At 31.9% G+C, this 17,300-nt stretch overlaps 1 long non-coding RNA gene across 3 annotated transcripts in view; it reads right to left on the reverse strand.

Moving 5' to 3' along the window:
• Positions 1–17,300, reverse strand: part of LOC143232693 (uncharacterized) — a 53,009-nt gene that overhangs the window by 12,753 nt on the left and 22,956 nt on the right. The window contains exon 3 of one of the 3 annotated variants that reach the window (XR_013017673.1): positions 1,968–2,732. The exons of the other annotated variants lie outside the window; for them this stretch is intronic. This is a non-coding gene — a long non-coding RNA (uncharacterized LOC143232693). Of the gene's footprint in view, positions 1–1,967; positions 2,733–17,300 lie in introns of those variants that run through there. 3 annotated transcript variants of the gene reach the window in all.

Raw genomic sequence — 17,300 nt, forward strand, 5'->3', positions numbered from 1 at the left:
AATGGTGAAAGTGGATATCACATTTTCAACACTTCATTTCGTCAATAAAAGCACTGTTAACCTGAAAAACTGATGAGTAAAACACATCTTTATTTAACTGATTAAATTTCAACTGCGGAAGTTCCAGTTTGAAACAACATATTTTCAAAACATTTAATTACATCTTTAACTGGAACTTTTGTAAATAATGATATTGCATGAAATGACACTAAAAATCATCCTTATTTAATTTTTGTCCTTGATTTTTTTCCACAAATTCTATAGCGTTTTTAACTGTATATAGACAATCGTAGGAAAATTGTTTTAAGCGCCTGGCAAGCTTCAAAATTCGCATCTCGTCCACATGGCCAATACGCGAATAAAATAAAATACATTAGGTAGGATTGTACAGTTTAACTTGTCATGTTAAACATTGTTTCACCTAAAAGTTAGTAATTTTATCTTTGAGTGACAAATTTATATAAACTGATAAAAGGTATATAATTTCTTTTTGAATTTTTTGTTTTATAAATTTTGTATCTTTATAAACAATTTCTATACGTATATCTAATGTAACAACATTAAAATACATCGAAAGATATTTGACTTTAGTAACCAAGAAAAGTTGACATGGTTGGAATTTGTTAATGATAATAAAAAGTTAACTGCTAATGCTCGTGATAGTTCGTGAAGATATCCTGATGTCGTATTTTGAATTTTTGAAAATTATAATTAGATTCCTTGCACATATTAGACTTGTGAAAATGAAATACACCCATCAAATATGACATACACATTCTAACATATGGCCAATGCCACTTATTAAGTATCCTCAATTTAAACACATAAACTGCTTCAAAGGAAAAAATATTTATTGAGCTTAAAGATTAAATTACCACTTCACGTTGCATAATGTCTTCTGTTCTTTTATCAATCAGTTAAACTTGTATGCTTTCTTATGTTTTTGTTTATATATGCGACCTGGAACTAAATTGTAAGCAATTAAAATTATTAATATTTATTTCTATTAAACTTTTGCGCAGAGCTACAGTAGAACTATTTACGTGTAACCACCTCTAAATTTGAACTTATTTATAGGAGGAAAGGCATTTAGTCTACATCAGTCTCTGCCAAATTTTGGGCTACTCTTTTCTAATCGAATAATGTAAGAGTCTGTAAACCTTACATTCTCACTTTGTCTTTTAGTTTTCGGTCCTCCGATAGTACAGCAATAAATCTACGGATTTTCAACGCTTAAAATCAGGAGTTCGATTCTCCTCGGTGGACTAAACAGATAGCCTGATGTGGCTTTGCTATGAAAAACACACATATACTCTTGGCTTTTCGGGGAAAAAATATTAAAAATAATCTAATGAAATAATTAGTTATAGAATCTCTACGTTTTAATAAAACAAAATTAAAAAATAAAATTTAATGTGACAAGTTCCCCCTTGAAGCCATTGATAATAAAATTCGTTAACACTAAAGAAAAATGATAAAATAATGTAAATTTTAGTGTCACCCGTTGAAATATTTAATACAAAGTAATGTGAATGGCCCGACATGGCCAAGCGCGTAAGGCGTGCGACTCGTAATACGAGGGTCGCGGGTTCGCGCTCGCGTCGCGCCAAACATGCTCGTCCTCCAAGCCGTGGGGGCGTTATAATGTGACGGTCAATCCCACTATTCGGTGGTAAAAGAGCAGCCCAAGAGTTGGCGGTGGGTGGTGATGACTAGCTGCCTTCCCTCTAGTCTTACACTGCAAAATTAGGGACGGCTCGGTGCAGTGGGCTAACAACCTACTCACTTAAATACTTGTTGAAGAATCCGCAAGCGATTACGGCCCTATGTTCCTTGATGGAATCGGGAGGTGAATGATTGAATGTGAATAGCATTTTCGTCAAATGCAAAACTTTCTAGTAAGGTTTTCTTCTTTAAGATCTTAACACAAAAAATGTACTATTTATATCAGGTATAGACATTTGTCTTCATGGTGAGCATTTTATATTATCAAATTATCAGATTTGAGAAGAGTTGATTTTTCAAAGTTGTATTTTTATTGGTTAGATAAACATCAATGACTAATGAAAGATAATGCTTATTTTAATTGTAAAACGAAATTAGTTATATAAAGTTCATCGATTAATCACTTACTGGAAAAACAACAATAAAATTGTTGAAAATTTGAAGAAAAAAAAAAGATGCATACTGATGAGTGAGAACAATGTACTTCTTGGAAAATAAACATAATAGCAATTAAACAGTTGAAGTAACTTCACGTAGTGGGTTTGACGTTCTTAGAAAACTAGGCGTTTGATGACATGTTAGATCTCCACAAAATCTAAATCTTAAACATAATGACGTGTTCCAGAAAATATTATGAGTCTTCTTAGGTAACAAGAATTGGGGAGTCACATCACTACTGCATGACGTCATGAGAGACGAAAGGTAAATAAACATGAACGTTAATCTGCAGAAATATTCCCTCCTTATGTCAGTATGTAAAATATTAGGTTGAGGAATAATTCGTGAGCGTTTTTGAATAATTTCATTCAAGCATTACATGCAAAACTATACAATACTTCAATGCATGAACACATTACACCCAAAACATTTATTATGATACTTTATTTCATGTAATACCTAGGTATATAGTATGCATTGTTTTAAACGAAATTGCAAGAAATTAAATGCGAAAAGCAGATGGTGTCGAAAATGCTCGATTTTGTCCACTTGACATTCCATTTAATGAGCTGAAAACGAAAGCAAAAATTAAAGACATATGAAAATCAAACACACCATCTATTAGAGCAAAAAATTATCTACCAAATGACATGAAATATTTTGCGAAAGCGTTTCATTTATGAATATATTTTTTTAACTTGAAAAAACGCTCACGAATTATTCCTCAATCCAATAGTTCAGATCAATCAATAAACCATTTTCTTTCTTGTGATATATAGCTCAGTACCAGAAAGTCAAAGGTTGCTTTTCTCTGTGTTTTCTGTTTACTAAACGAAAGGGTTATTTCTTAGTACAAAATACTAACAATTTTTCCTTCTTATCCGGTACTATTCTATGCTTATGAATAGCAAATATAAATATTTAGGGAAAATATCGTTTTATCTAAGCCCCCCGCTAGTACAGCGGTATGTCTACGAATTTACAACGCTAAAATCAGGGGTTCGATTCCCCTCGGTGGGCTCAGCAGATAGCCTATGTGGCTTTGCTATAAGAAAACACACAAACACGTTTTATCTAAACTTGATTTCTTCCATTGTGCTGTTGGGCCCGTGAGTCATAAATGCCATCCATTATTTTTCTACAACCCCTAATGATAATATTTTTGCATAACCGAAAAACTGGCTGAATACTAGAGGTCATATATATAATAAATTAATTTACAACACAAGTGCAATAAACTTTTCGTCTATTTTCTGATTTATTAATCATAACTACGATGAATATTCTTCCGTAAAAAAAACAAAAAAAACATTATGCAATTAAAATTGTCTCTAATTTGTATGGTTATCTATACGAGTTAATCTGCTAATTCATCGCTACAATAAAGTATCTAACTGTGTCATATTGTACAATATAACACTAATCTCGTAAATAAACTATTAAATTTTTCAAGCTGAGAATGTCTACTTTAAACTCAAGAGGATCTGCATTCAACTCATACAGTCCTCAAACTGAATTTTAGTACATTCAATTTGCTATTTCATCATGTACTTAAAGAAACTAGTTACTTATCTATAAAATTAATTTCTTATGATTAGCTCTTCAGTCGGGCTTATTCCTACCTATTATCTTAGCTATTTAATGCTGTTACATATTTCTTGATCCATTGTAAAAAACTCAAGCATCACCAGATAAAAAATAATAATAATTCAAAATAAAACACCTTAAAAGAGATAAATATAGATACATTTAAAGGAGTACGCACGCTGTCAGCTCGGTTTGTTTGTTTTTGAATTTCATGTAAACCTTCACAAGGGCTATTTCCGTTAGTTGTCCATAATTTAGCAGTGTAAGACTAGAGAGAAGGCAGCTATTTATCAACACCAGCCGCCAAATCTTGGGCTACTCATTTACCAGTGAATAATGGGATTTACCGTACAAAATAACGCACCCCTGGCTGAAAGGGCGAGCAGTGAAATTTCTACCCTTGAACACAGTTATTAACAAATATTACCACAACATATGAAAGTAATATTGTCTCTATGTGATGTCCGTAAGAGGCGCCATTGACTTTTGACCTGGAGTGTATGAAGAGCAATTTTTTCATGATGATAGCTGCTCATAAATGTACCGCACCACCTCCTGTGTATTCCCTATGGGAAAAGTAGTCTTCCCTCATCTGTCATCCAGGCAAATGACAAATCTTAACATCAGTTTAAGAAACCAGAAGCAAGATTCGTCTGTAAAGATGATATGGTGCCAGTGTTCTGAGTAAATTGGCATGCTACCTTGCTCATGCAGCATTGGATGATGTTCCTGTTTCATATCAGTTTGCAGATAGCCATTCTTGTAAAATAACCTTGTTTAGTCAGTCTTCTATATACTGTTTTTTGGGTACCCTCGAATGAATGTATTCTTGTCATTGCTGTTGCAAGACTTATTTTGAATTGACATGTTAACCTGATCAAAATACGTCATCTCGGGCAGTAGTTTTTCAGTGCCTACCAGTATACTTTCTTGGAACAACGTATCCTGTAGTCCAATGGCATCTCGGGATTCTGGATACAGTACGTTGGGGTACCTAACTGTACTGGCAATGTTCATTTGCTTCATACCATTTTGTAAGGCCGAACAATTTAACGCACTACAACTTCAGACAGGGCATAACTATTCACCAAGTATCTCAGAAAAATTATCTGAAAAATAGCGTTTATCCGTTTCGAAAAAGATTATACCAAAAACACACCCTTTTATACATAACAAACGACATTAATGTCATTAATGTGAGACGTAATTTATAAAAAAAAACATTTAAGTAAAAATGCCTTTACGTTACTTGGTTGATATGTGCGACCAACGTAAACATACACCAGTACGTGGAACTGATATACAATGATAACAAAACCGACTTCTACATGTATATACGATAAAATAAATCCACCTCTTTTACATATATTTACTGCCTTCCTTTTTTGTGTCTGATCTGCTGATTAAAGTAACTCGGGCATCTGTTCCTATGTTATTATTGTTTTGTGATTATGAATCAGACATATCTAGATAAATTTATAATGAAAGAGACTTACTCGAATACAACCACGTGGTGTATAATTATATTAACGTGTTCGTTCATATATAAACAGTTATCTCGGGGAATATTCCAAAGATACTCGAAATTCAACTGTTTATTTTTCGTTAAACATAAGCAAAGACAAATCGCTTGAATAAAAACTGTAGAGGGTAGGGTGTAAGTTAGCACGGGGTTGTATATTGCAAGGTAAGTTAACCACAAATTAAATAAAACTGTAAATTCATCTTGTGTTTTGTACTAGTTTATTAATTAATAAATCAGAAAAGTGTAAAGATAATTCTTCAGTAGGACAGACAAATCATAGTATTAATGTTTGTAGATGTGAAGTTTAGTTAATGGAACAGAGATAAAAAACAAACAAACAATTACGTTCTTCTTCAAAGAAATCTTCAGTTTCATTCCACTGAGTGTACATCAAGAAACATTAGTTTTTTTGGATTACGATGGCTTGAATGTACTTGTTTGTTAACAGGAAGCGATGGAAAATCAATTATTTAGAAAATACTAGGTAAATTGAGATCTGTAAAATCCGTTTGGATATTATAAAATTTGAGAATTTATAATTAAGTTATTCAGTAGAACAGACTGGAACTGAAGTTAAATTGGTTGGAATGAGGCTCAGATTTAAATTTAAGATTGTCATACTGGTAAAAGAGTAGCAACTATCGAGAGATCCGTTTAAACCATTACATTTTCAACAGAGGAAATTAAAGTAATTAACTGATAGTTTGTCAACATTATCCTTAAGAAACATGTTGATGAAATCGGTATTTAGTAATTTAATTCTGTAGGCAGTATTAATAAGGATTTGATGACTAACAAGTGCATATTTAGTTTCATCAGCTGTAATTGAGGTGTCAACAAATTTTGGAAAAACGTAATATGAGAAACCAGGAGTGTGACATGAAATCTTATTTTTAGTTGGGAAAATTTATTTTTAAAAAAGTCATCATCTTGTTTTCAGAAAGTGTAGATTAAAAATCCACTTTTCAATTAGTTTTGATATTGTTGGAGCTTGATTTATTTCGGAATTAACTTACGTTAAATTATATGCATAGAAAGATTATTATATGATACGCTGAATAATTGTTGACTCCTTCCTGTAGATGAAAGCAATCATATTAGAATTTAATAAGACTGATTATTAAATCAGTACTTACTTATTATTCGCTTATAATACGTTAAACTTTTGGGCCTCAAAAGAGAAAGTAGTTTTACTGCAAGATTACACCTAGACAGTCACAGACGGGCTATGTTCCTGATGTCTGGGCGCCCATATTTTTTAGAAATAAAAATATCTAGCTATAATTTGACATACTTGACAAAGTAAAAAAAAGCAAAACAAACCACGCATATCTTAGTATACAGTTGCCATGTTGCCGATAAGGAAAATAACTTACTTTCACATCATTCAAAAGTATGCTCTATGGATGAGTCATTTTTGTCACTTTTGATTAAATGAGAATAATGCATGTACACTTGTAACAAACATGCACTTACACACGGTTTGTTATAGTTTAACACTCCTACGAAAAGTGGGGCCTAATAGGCCCCAGAGCAACTTGAAAGGTTATTAATATTAGGCTAATAATTTTGTATTTAAATGAAATTGCCATTTAAATCCATTAATTAATGGATTAACGAGATTCCCACTGTCCCTATCTACTATCTAGCGAAACCACAGCCAGGGGAACGGGCTTGGAGAAATCAGGACTAGAAACGTCTTTTCGTAGGAGTGTTAACCTAAATACAAACTAAAAAGTACTTACTGTAATAAATTTATGCTGTCATTTTTTGCCAAGGAATTGTAGTTAATACATAGCATACAAAGTAAGTGTTATTGTCAATAGATGCGTATATTAACTGATTGTACAATGCGAATGGTGTAACTCTGCGTTTGTGACGCCCGACGCCATTTGTGAACAATATCTGAATAGTTCAACTTGCAGAGGCTTTCTCTTTTAACAGATATTTGTGACATAAGCACGAATGATTATTCACCATGTATTCAAAGTGAAATAAAGTAATATTTTTGTCTGAGTGATCAAACCTGAAATTCTTACAAACGTTTGAATTTTATATTCAAAAATTTGGTAATTATAATTACAAAGCGAATGTCATGAAATAATGTATTCAACAACCTATAAATGTAATGAAATTACTTAAGTTTCTTTTAACTAAAACTAAAACAAACTAGCCAATTATTTTGTGCTAAATAGATTTATAAAGAAGTGTTATTGAGAGTTAAATTGATAACAAAACAAAAAAGGTAAGCAAGTTATAATCTTATTATATATATTAAAATAATTTCTCTAACCCTAAAGCACTTGTCACTAAGACTTTTGGAACTAAAAACTAGTAGTGACCCAGATTTTCTTTTTCTCTAGCTACGTCCCTGAATGTTGTTGACTCTCATAAGTGAAAGTTCTCTTAATGGAAGCTTACTTTGGAAAACGTATTAAACTTATGGTTCTCAAAAGTGAGTTATACGCTTTTCTAAGCTAGAAAATTAGCAAGAAAGACGTTCACCAAATGTGGATTATTCATTATGGTTAAGGTGACTCACTTTTGCATTCTGGCAAGGATATGAGAAGTTGATTAGCTCTTAAAAGGCAAATGAATCCACGTACAAAATTACAAGTTCCGACAGTGTATTTCGTTTTCTACTCGTGTAAAAATTACACTCTAAAGATTTTGTCACGAAAAAAACTATTTTTTACCCAAGAACATTTTACTTAGTATTTTCTTCTTTTTCTGTCTGTTGCCTAACTACTACTAAAATTCAATTCTTGAACTTAGGTGACTCTTTCTTATGATATACTGAAGACAAACTCTCGTTACATTTAAACTTTGGACAGCAATGATTAAAAACAATTTGGACAAAATATTTAAAATATAGCAAATATACAACTGTTTAAAAGTTTTCTGAAATTTGTTCTTTTTGTTTATATGTCGCAGATATCTTTGAAAACAACTTTTAACTACAGTAAAATGGAAGAAATCTCGGTGTTCTGAATAAAAAAAAAATAAAGAGAGAAAAGTTTCTAATACTGTAAGAAGATTTAATGTTATACAAAACTATATTACAACTAAATCACTCACAAAATTATATTACACTGTTATAACTAAGGTATTTTGTGTTTTTTTTCTACACTACTTTCGAAATATTATTTAGGGTCGTCTTTAAGTTAGCATAAACGATCATATTTATTATACTAAATTTGATCATTTTCTTGTCAATAATTTATTTAGGTAGCATTAATTGGCATGACACTTTGGATAATGTTGCCTATCATTGTTTGGTAAAGTTGTCTGCTGATCACTCAACAGCCTCCATATATGACCAGTCTAAATGTTAATATTCATTACTTCCATCCTGAGTTATAAAAACCTCTTGCCATTCTGTCTTATAGTTCATCTGTTGATTCTACGAATAACTTAAAACACCAAAGAATGATCCAGTCGTGCCGATAGAGTATCGATAATATTTTACATTTTTAAAATACTGCAGTAAACAAATTTCTCGATTAAAATAAAAAACAACAAAGGTTTATTAGTATCACTCATTAAAAGTACAATAAAATGATTGTACAGTACTATAACAATTAACTTTAGGCCAATTCTTTGGAATGCAAACCTTAAGAAATAAAGCATTTGCTTCTTCTGAAAGAAAACCGATCATAATTTTAGTTATATATTAACCATATAAGAACGAATAAGTTGTTCCAATCTAAGCATAAGGTAACTGAATAGAAAATAAACTGATTTTTTTAAATCTAGTGTAATATAAAAATACGTAAAGAAAAATAAATGTTCCTCGCAGTATCTAGTTGTTAAAATATAATAAAATTGTGAAGTAATAATGAAACTCTATGCTAAACTTTAAAAATAATTAAATATACACTTCACTTGTCAATCCATCCCACACTATATATTTTAAATTTCATCGTGTGAGTATGCAAGTGGGTACACGTACACAAATGATAATGATGCCAAGTAGTGCAATAATTTGGAAGAATTGAAATTTAACGTAGTGTGAATAAATAGTTTTACTGTTTTTTTTAGGTGCGAAGTACGTGAGTTCATTAAATGAAATAAATTACAAGTAAATGAACTTCAACAAGAAATCTACATATAACGTAACGCAAAGAAACATATTGGTAACTGATACGTTCAATCTAACAAAATCTAAATAAAGTAGACTACAAGCTGTAAATCAATAAGCTAATAGGGTCGTTAAATATATTTTAATGAGATTGGGTTGAGATTTGTTTATTTAATGTAAATCAATAAAAACAAACACGTACTGACATTTTGTTACGCCTTCGTAACATAAGATGTCTTACTTTATATATAAGGTTTTCAGGTCTGAACTTATTCGTTCTTAGACTTCTCTATCCAGCTCACATCATATATAAACATTCAGGCAGCTGAGAAAAATACCTTTTTCAGTGATTTCTTTAAGTTTGTTTATAATTTCACGGCATGATGAAAATTAAGTTATATGTAAAGTATAAATAGCAGTTACTACAAAAAAATGTTTCTGTCGGTGTTTTGGTGTTTACTAGGTAAACATTTCTATAAGGAATAAAATTACTTATTTCAGTTTTGAAAATTTCCACAACCATAACAATCGAAAAAACTGATTAGTAAACGCTTGATGTTTTATTCGTGCCTATGACTGTTCACACAACACCAAAACATAATTTTCTCCCTGTGATTAATGAAACAATATTGCAGCATATTGGATGATTAGCATGTGGGATTAACCGTCACATTATAACGCCCCCACGGCTGAAAGGGCAAGAATGTTTGGTGTGACAGGAATTCGAACCCGCGACCCTCGGATTACGAGTCGAGTGCCTTAACCACCTGGCCATGACCAAATCAGTGATAACACTATAAGGGTCATGCCAGGCCCTTGAAAACAGATACATACTGAATGAAAATCTAAATTCAATAATATAAATCATAAAATTGTCTAAATTAAATCTCACTGAATAACTAAAATATGAATTTCATGTTTTTTTCTTTTTACATTCCAGTCTCATTTGTAATTTTCACATACCAAAAGTAAGAAACAGAAAAAAACTCACTATCTTAATTCACCGTAAAAATCTGTGAAAACAATTCGAACAAGGAACAAGGCTATTTACGGTTTTATTTTGTTTTGTTATTGCTTTCATATTATTTGTATTACTTGATTCAAATTCAGACCTTTTATTTTTCTCTAAGGTAGATACATAAGAAATAAATAGTCACTCGATTGGTTGTTAAAATTGTGAAGTATTTTAAAAATTTAGTTATTACAACACAAGAAATAACTATAATCCTCTCCAGTTTGATACTAAATGGTTTAAATTTTATATTATGAGATTAGTACCACAATGAGATTAAGATAAAAAACTTGTATCAATTGAGAGGAATAAGATATAGTACTGTACCAATATATGCATTACAATAACAAACCTCTTCATTACCCATTAATATGTATGAATAAATACAAATTTCCCAAAACGTATAAAATGTAGTTAACGAAAATTTACGAAACGTTTTTGTAAATAATTAGAACTAACTTTGCACGTGTGAGACGTGCAGCGTACCGTAAAAATGCGTGCTAAAAACAGGTATGTTATAACGAGATAACCTGTAATACACGATTGAAGTTTAGAAAAACTACTTTTACACTCATTATAAGCATTAAAAAATATATTTTTAGTTCAACCAACTTTTTCGCTTTTGCGTTTTCATCAGAGCTAGATCGATCGACGATCCTGGTCCACAAGACGTAAATTACTTTTATGTTAATACACAGGTATACTTCACTTGATGGGAACGCTAGCTAGCTCTATTATTGTCTGGCCTCACACACTTAGGAGCTGACTTTTCCCGGTAAAGATAGTTAATGTCCTCGTTAAAATAATAACGTCCGGAGTAATTCACTGAAGTTGAACAGTTTGTTATGTTTGAACTCTACAAACTTTCCTAGTCAGATGCTGTAGTTTTCGGATTAATAGGCGTTAATCACAATTACAGCTTCCTGGGCCTATAGCACACAAACTGTAGCTTTCCAATAATAGTCTTCTTCTATCTCTCCACTGGTCGCTTTCTTATATGAATCACGCGAGTTTATAGAAATTTCAACAATGCTCTAGTGCGTTTTCGTAAAATTAATATTATTGATTCCTACTCTCAAGAATCTTCTACAGATATACAGTCAACAATATACGTCACATGCAAAAGAGAAAAGCTACACTGATAAAACGTAGGCACTAAAATTAATGTACAACTGTAAAACTGTCACAACTCTATTGTTACAAATTATAATTTATGTCGGACAAGTCTCTAATTTATTATGTTGCATACATTATGTATTACGATTTCAAGTAACCAGAAAATGGGATTTGAATTTAATTCTCAATTTATGATATTTGCTATTAAGATTGATAAACATAATTTTCTTTCTTAACACAAACAACAATACGATTTATAATAACATTACAAATAATCGTTTATATACAAGATTTTTACAAACTTTACTGAGTCCTCTATGTGGTCTAGAACTGAGTATTTTATCGACGGTCCACGTCCACGAGACACAAATTACTTTTATGTTGATACACTTTACGGGAATGCTAGCTAGATCTATTCTTCAAACACGCGTTTCTTCTGCTAAGTTATGCAATGGCTTCATAGAAATACTAATGTCCGAAGTTAATTCACTGAAGTAAACTGTTTGTAATTTTATAAATCTAAAACCTTGTTCAAATATTTGTAGTATTCTGATTAATGAGCGTTTATCACGATTATAGCTTCCGAGGTTTACAATATACTGACTATAACAATCCAACAATATAATATTGTCCCTCAGCGCGTCGATTAATAATCTCTAGGCCAAGTTTTGTTTTTGTTTGTTCATTTTTGAATTTCGTGCAAAGCTACACGAGGGATATCTGCGCTAGCCGTCCCTAATTTAGCAGTGTAAGACTAGAGGGAAGGCAACTAATCACCACCCATCGCCAACTCTTGGGCTACTCTTTTACCAATGAATAGAAGGATCGACCGTTTCATTATAATGCTCCTACGGCTGAAAGGGTGAGCATGTTTGGTGCGGCGGGGATTCGAACCCGCGACCCTAAGATTACGCGTCGAACGCCTTAACCCACATGGTCATGCCGGCCGGGCCTTTAGGCCAAGTTCTCGAAAGTTCAGTTGACAATAGTGTAAAACATATTTCTGATTCTCACACTCGAAAATCTATAAATTTTGAGAACAGGCGGGACTTTCACAACATATATCTAACAGTATTAGTTACATGCATTTCTAAATATATATTTAACTAAAGCAAACACTAATATTAAAGGAAGTATACATTAGTAAATCCGTTACAATATAAATTGAAACATTTTCATTGAGCAGAAGATTAAATTTCATTCAAATATGAATACGAACAAATGTATCTAGAGATAAGTCAAAGGTCTCATGGTTCAGTATATCCATCCCTAATTTTGAACTAATGACCAGAAAGAAAGCAGCCAGCCTTCAACACCTGCCACCCTTAAGGTTTTCCCCAGCTCTTTAAAACAAATGATAGGATACTGTCTGTAGCGAGTTCGGCAGCATCACGTTTCGAACACCGGGCTCTACTTAAACCTTAATAAAACTTTTCATTAAAAGCACACAAATATACTATTCTTAGAAAATATTGTATTGTCTTTGTAAACGTGTAGTACACTCTTGTAAAAAAAAATCAGAATAAGGAAGAAAGTTTTATTATTATAGAACTAAACAGACAACTTCCTGGATGGTGAAGAATCAACCAATAGGAGAACGAATGAGTGTGCAAGCGTAAGTACCAAAATATTAGTCACACAAAGATTACAGAAGTTCACTGGTTACCAGAAATAAAATGAAACGGGGAAAAGAGTAATGACGTCTGAAATACTAGAAAAGAGTAACAATTAGAATACAAAAGATGAGATGTTGGATTGAAAGTATCTACTTCAAAATACTGAGAATCTTAAAAATAAAGATATATTTTTCTTATGTGGAAATAAAAATAATTAGAGTGAAACTGTGTTATTACTTAATCAGTGTATTACGAAAACTAAAAAAGAAAAAAAAAATGCTTTTTGGATATTATCACAAAGTTACAAGAAATATACGCACTAGCCTTCTCTAGTTTTTAGCAGATAAGACTAAAGCAGGGGTTCTTAACCAGAGGTGCCCGCACCCCTAGGGGGTGCGAAGATGATTCCCAAGGGGTGCGAGGATGCCCATGAATAATTAAAGCAAATCTATATTTTTACATAAGAGTATGCTTTATATTTTTAGCTTTTTTTTATATTTAAGTTTCCAGGGGGTGCGAGAAATGATTACTGATTTGAAAGGGGTGCAAACACTGAAAAAGGTTAAGAACCACTGGACTAAAGGAAAGGCAGTTAGTCAACAATACACATCACCAATGTTCGTTTGAATTGTGGGTTTTGACCGTCATCTCATAACGTGCCCATGAACTCTCGAATACACAGTATGACATGCTAGCCACTAAGCCACACTCAGCTAAACAATAAAGAGGAAAAAAAACAGCCTCAACATGCGAGGCTTATTATGTGCGACTATTGTTACGATTCCCTATTACCGTAGTGTATAATAAGCAAAAATAAGAAAATGTCAACTCTGCAATTTTGTAGTTTTATAGATATATAACATAAACACTAACACCAAATATTAATTTACATACAATAATTTACAAATATGTACAATAAAAAAAATCTCTTTTTCTTATGTCGAAATTCAACTTCAGGATGTAAATTCAAAGATAAAATTCATGTTAGGTTGGACAGTGACAAAACGTTCGCTGTTCCATTGTCCATTGCACCAACACTTGTCGACATTTTCAAAAACGCTTTTCAACACTTCTCAAAAAGAACAAAGCTTACAGAAGTTACAATAGTTAAGACTAAATCTTTAGAGTGGTAAACAAAAAATTCATAACAACTTATAAACCTACGATTAATATCTAGGTTTAAAGATTCTTTCGAATTCCATACAGCAAATCTCTGTCTGAAATGGTTATTCAAATTAAACTAAACCAAACTTTTAAGAAAAACAATTCTCTCTCACTTATAACCGGAACATGAAACTTTTTAAATAAAACCCCAAACAAAACTGTTACAGAGAGCGCGCATGCCAAACTGTGTTAGTTATGTTATACGTCATTGATCAGGCAACACACCTGCAACGCCTAACAAGCAATTTTTTAAAACAAATTCGACATCGTAGCATCTCTAGTTACAAAAATTTAACAAATTATTTACTTTGTTATATTTTCAGATATCAACCTTGCTCAGCATATAAAGTAACAGTATTTAAAATACATATGAAATTTACACTATAGATAAATCATCTAACAACGTTTCCTTGTTCAGCAATGTTTTATATTCTAAATTGTTAAAGAAACTAACTCCATTTCAATTTTTTAAAAATGTTATTTAGCATAAGAAATGAGGGTTAACTAAAGTTTTCTTCTTTCATCTTTCCAGCGCGGGGTCTGGCATGGCCTAGCGCGTTAAGGCGTGCGCTTCGTAATCTGAGGGTCGCGGGTTCGCATCCCCGTCGCGCCAAACATGCTCGCCCTTTCAGCCGTGGGGGAGTTATAATGTGACGGTCAATCCCACTATTTGTTGGTAAAAGAGTAGCCCAAGAGTTGGCGGTGGGTGGTGATGACTAGCTGCCTTCCCTCTAGTCTTACACTGCTAAATTAGGGACGGCTAGCACAGATAGCCCTCGAGCAGCTTTGTGCGAAATTCAAAAACAAACAAACTTTCCAGCTCAAGCAGCTTGAAGGAAAAGAACACAATCTGCTAAGGACCACCTGCTAAAGTGTTGATTCCATAATTCGATTTTTTTGTTTCACAAGAATATATTTCTGATTTACATGTACTTTCTGTGTGTGTGCAGGTAGTATAGAATGTGTACATAACCTTTTCGAATCTCTAAGTTTCCTTTCTAGTCCATTTTAGTTAGGTAAGAAAACTTCATCTTGACATATTATGTCATCTGTAGTACAATTTTTCTTTCCTCTAATAGAAAGTTTACTCAACTGTTCAATGTCACCATTTTTGTTTGAACCTTCTGTTTTTTTTCTTCATGAAACTATCTTCTTTTTTACTCATTCTGTTGTTTTTATAGTAAGTGGTCTATACACCTACTTAGTTTAAAACTCTTGAATCAAGCACTGAAGAGCTTAAAGCATTATTGGTCATTGGCAAAGGGACCTATATCTTCTTTACCAGTGCATTATGTTCTTTATCTTGTAGTAGGACTGTTATATTGCTATTTAAAACAATTTGCAGATACATTGGCTGACTAACTTCTAAATCTTGTTTGTTTGTTATTTTGCTTTAGAAATTTGAATTGTTTTCTCTCCATTTCTTGATAACCAGGTCTCTTACAATAATAACAAATGTTTAACTTTTTTTTTCAGAATTTGTCTTATTTTGATTAGCAGTAAAGCCAGAATTTCCACAATTTTTGAAGTTCAATTTTTTCGTTCAAACTGAATTGTGAATCAAAACAAACTAGCACGTGTTGGTACCTGTATAAAAAATTATCCAGTCACAATGAGTGATCTAAACTTTTCAGTCTTTGTACACATTTATATCTAAGCTATTTCTTTAATGCTACTTCTTTGTGTCAAGCAAATTCAACACGAGTCATTAAATGATTTTGTACTTTGTCTAAAATTTTGCCTGCATTTTTTGGGGATTTATTCGTACGTTTCTAAAAATTTTCTTTTTTGACAACATCATAATTTGCACAGTCTTGAAGACTTAAGGCTGAAAAAAACTTCTAGAGCCTTCCCTGCTAATTTGGATTGCAATAACATACACAAATTATCTCTAGGAAATTCCATAAGTATACATATTTTCTCAAAAAACAAAAAAAAGCTACCAAAATCATTCTCATTGAAAAAAGGAAGGTATTTAATAATATTTTTGACTGTTTTCTCACATCTTCCAGCATAATTCCCAGCTCAAAAATGACTTTTGATCTTAAACTTGGATCTCTTTTTAGTCTAATTTATATTCTTGTTTTTTCTCTCTCTCTCAAGTCTTAGTTGTTAATCAAATTAAAGTTGTTTTTATTTCTATAATCTATTGAAAAGTCAGATTTAAATTTTGCATATTTTTCAAAATTTGAAGATTCAGAGTTAGTATTTTCAGTTTATGACTCACCTACTACCTTATTATAAATAATGTCACCTTCCTAATCATCAAGTCTTTTATTCTATATTTTTTAAAATTAACTAGGCTTAATTCCAAAATTTGTTTTTCTTTCATCTTAATAGATACTGTCAAGTTTCTTGCATAATTCTTAAAATGACATTTGAAATTAAGAAAGTTTTTCTTTAATAAATTTTGCTTCCAAAACCCTTTCAACAGTGAACTTTTTAGCCATTTTGAACTTCTTACGGTTTAAACATATTCACAAAATTTTACATCATAGTAAACTATAAATTATTTTCAACTTAAAACTAACTTTGAATATTGACACAAGAAATGTTTAAACAGATCTAGACTAAAAATATAAATTATATAAAACATAAATTATATATGTATTCATAACTATACAAATTCTAAATATTTTCTCAATTTCTTACAACCAACTCTAGACAAGGCCCAATAAAAACAAGAAAATGACAATTCTGCAATTTTGTAGTTTTACAGATATACACTGTTGTGCAAAAGTTTTAATACAAGAGAATATTTTGTTATTCTTTCCAGTTTATGGGGTTAATTCTTCCATGCCATTGGACAAAGTAAATTTTAACATGATAGTAACGTCCCCTCACTAAGTTAAATCATTTCCACTTTAATGACATCATATATGGCCAGGTAGATAGAATCGCAAGCGGCTGGAAAAGTAACCACGTGTATTCAAAACCTGTCCTTTATAAACGCTATATTCAAAGGCGTAGATCCTGGGGGGATGGGGGTACACATCCCCCCTTCATTTTAGGTGGGGGGTATGGTGCATACAATAA

Source organism: Tachypleus tridentatus, chromosome 11, assembly GCF_004210375.1.
Source record: "Tachypleus tridentatus isolate NWPU-2018 chromosome 11, ASM421037v1, whole genome shotgun sequence".
Lineage (NCBI taxonomy): Eukaryota > Metazoa > Arthropoda > Merostomata > Xiphosura > Limulidae > Tachypleus > Tachypleus tridentatus.